The sequence below is a fragment of the Rhagoletis pomonella genome, unplaced genomic scaffold (genome assembly GCF_013731165.1).
Source record: "Rhagoletis pomonella isolate Grant_MI unplaced genomic scaffold, Rhpom_1.0 Rhpom_scaffold_00008, whole genome shotgun sequence".
NCBI classification, from domain to species: domain Eukaryota; kingdom Metazoa; phylum Arthropoda; class Insecta; order Diptera; family Tephritidae; genus Rhagoletis; species Rhagoletis pomonella.
The window spans coordinates 43,312,088-43,315,369 of NW_023458562.1; positions in this window are offsets into that span (position 1 = coordinate 43,312,088).

Below are 3,282 nucleotides of genomic sequence, written 5' to 3' on the forward strand. Positions count from 1 at the left end.
AACTTACCATCCCCAATTTTTGACTCTTTCTTTCAACATTGCGTCAAAACACTTCTGCAATTCCAGTTAAAAGACTGGATTGTGGAAGATTTTAATGATTCTAGGAAAGCATTATGCAAATATAAGTTGCGTTCCCTAACTCGCAAGAAGTTGCAAGAATTTACAGGAATTTACCAGAAAGCGTTCCCGTACTCGGTACTCTGGCTTCTTTTGCTTTTTGACAGTTTCACAGGTTTTAACCCAGAAAAGTTGGGGAACGCAATTATTGCAAATCCAGTTTGAGCTGCAAATAACACGATTTGCTTGCACATCCTAAAACTTAAGCCCAAAATACAATAGCGCAGTGGCAGTGGCAGTGACAGTTTTTAAAATCAGCTGTTACTAATAATATTGGCAGTCACTGCTGCAGCAAACACAATACGGCGTTGCCTGTGACTGCTTTTTTGACATTCCCTTTTGTTTGTTTACATCTTTGTTGTTGCCTTTTAGGCTTAAGTGACAGAAGTTGGCTGCGTTTCATTTATGTCAAATTCAGGTAAGTAATACTATTAATTTTCACTCATCTGTTTCACTCATTTTATAGGCTTTATGGCTGCAAAATTAAAAAAATATATATATTTTTGAATTCATATCTAATTAAAAATATCCTGGCCGGAATTTTTTTAGCCAGCCCACTCGTTAAATTTCAAAATATATTTCATCAATTAAACAGATGGGTGCAGGTCGTGCCCTATTCGTATATATGTATATATTTTTTTTCATATGAGAATTGAAGTTGGTTTTGTTTTTTGCTTAAAAATTACTGGTTTTATCAAATAAAGTTGAACTGGCAAATCTTTAAAGAAATTAGTTTTTCGTAAAAGTTTACAGAATTTAAATATTTCAGCGGGATTCTAGTGATTTTTGTTTGTAAATCTGGCGGGACGGCAAAACGATAGGTGGCAACAGTGTATATAACTATCATTTGAATGAATGTGACTGGTGAGACACTGAAATGAACTCTAATTTACCTTTGTGCACTCTAAGATGAATTTTAGCCATATATTTATGTAATACTTCTATATTGGCAGTAAGCTTACTTCTAAATTTTTTCTAATGAGGTAAAATTTGTTGTTTGTGTGTTGTTGATGTGAGGTTTTATTGTAAATAATAAAAAGCACTTAAGGCCTGAGTAGCTAGTGGATGATAGATAGCAAAGACAACGGAAATAAGGCCAATTAACACTATTTCGCATACTGGCGCGAAATAAAGTTAATGGACATTATTTCCTTTCCAAAAGCGAAATAAAGTCAACAAAAATTTGCGGCGAGCGCGAAGTGTCAATTGACCTTATTTCCGTTGACTTTCACTATGAGCTCGCATAAAATTTTGTTTTGCTAATGTCAAAGTCCTTGAATTCCTTTAAGAATCTGATACATATATGTACTTTGTTTACTGTCAAAACCGTGTAGTGCTTTGGTATAGAATAATAATTAAAAATATCCTGGCCGGATTACTGCATTAGCCGTTCTCCTATATATATTTTGGTTTAGTACTGACCAAAACAAGCTATGTGCCCACAGTACTAGAAATACTCTGAAAAAACGGGTATACGTTTACTTGCTTATAACTGTTTTTGATCGCAGGTGAATCTGATGAGTGTGCTTTGATTTCGATGTAAAAAACAGGTATAAACCAACTAAATAAATGCTTCCTTTCATTGGATATCGCCCATCGAATCTTTGAAAAAGTGCATTGGGTCAAGTTAAAACGCTGACCGAAAAAACCGTGCGCATCTCTGGCAATTTCATGGTTTGTACAATATATGTGTCCGCTCACCACTTTGCATAAATTTTTATTACAAAAATCGAATAAAAACGTTTCTGACATATTTTATCAACAGGAGAAACGGGCAGTTAACTAATCGAGGCCTCAACTTCTATACATTGCATCTAGGCCTAACGACAGTATTATGTACAAATTGCATACGATTCCATACCACCAAAAACAAATTTAAACAACACGGTTGATCACGTCGTAATTTGTGAAAAAATTTGATTTTTCTTTCATAAATCAATAACATATTTTTAATACGACATTTGCAAAATATTGCCTATTGGCACCAGGAATCAGTTTGTTTGCTCTCTTGAAAAGTTATTAAAAAACACATAACTGTGTTTGTTGGCGCAGCGACGGTTTCTTTTCTTTCTGCTGCTTGTTCAATTTTTATTAATTTTGTGTCCTCATTTTCGCATTTCTCCTCTTCATTTTCATTATCAAATTTGTCTAATAATTTTTTCTACATGCTTTTTCAACTTTTTTATGGCTATATTTTCTACTTTTATATTTGCCGAAATTCGAAGACTCTAATCTCTGTTTTTTTGTTTTCAAGGAATCTTTTCTGCGCAAGTTAGTCGCATCTTGGTGCTTTTTTGCCCTGATATGATAATTTTTAATTTTTCTTCTATAGTTATTTTTCTTTCGATCTCTCTTTTTTTATATTCTGCCAACTTTTCTTCATCTTGCTTCAAATTCCGTATCCACTTCAATGCTATCTCAGCCGTGGTTTTAACGTTCGTTGAAGTTATGTCTTCATACAAGCAGAAGTATTTACTACCCTGCAGGGAAAGCTACTAGTTGTGAACTAGAATTCTACCGGTTTGCGTTTCAGCCGAACTAGTTCACGTTCTATCCTTTTTCAATGTTAGCGACTGGTATTTTTAACATTGCGATGTCCTACGAGATGTCAATTGTCAGGCTATGCATCAGCATCTACTAGTATAAATACTAGTAGCATCATACCAGTTGATGAGATAGTCTGCCAATTCATGCCCCGTGAAAAGCATAAGTGTGCGTTTTTGCTCGCGAAGCTCCAGCAGTCACAATGGCCGACAGAGAAGAGCACTCGCGTGGTAAGCCCAGGTTCAAATCCTGGCGCAGGTAAAATTTTTTTATTTTCTATTTTTTATTTTATTTTTATTTTTTATAAATTTATTTTTTTGTTTATGCTGTTTATTGTAATTTTTTAATTTAATAAAAAAATATTTTTGTTTAATTTCTTTGTTTTTATATTTCTTCCTAAATGTTTTTTGCAACGCAATTAGATTTTCAAATTTTTTATTTATTTATAAATTGAATAAATTATTTTTACTTACATTTATTTAACTTTAAAAATCTTAACCACCTCCAAGCGGCCTCGAACCTGCGATTTCAGAACCAGAACCAGTAGTCTTCACGTGACGCCACAGCCGACATTTGTAAGAAAAGCAATTAATTGCGTTTTATTTTGGCTTTGGCAATTCA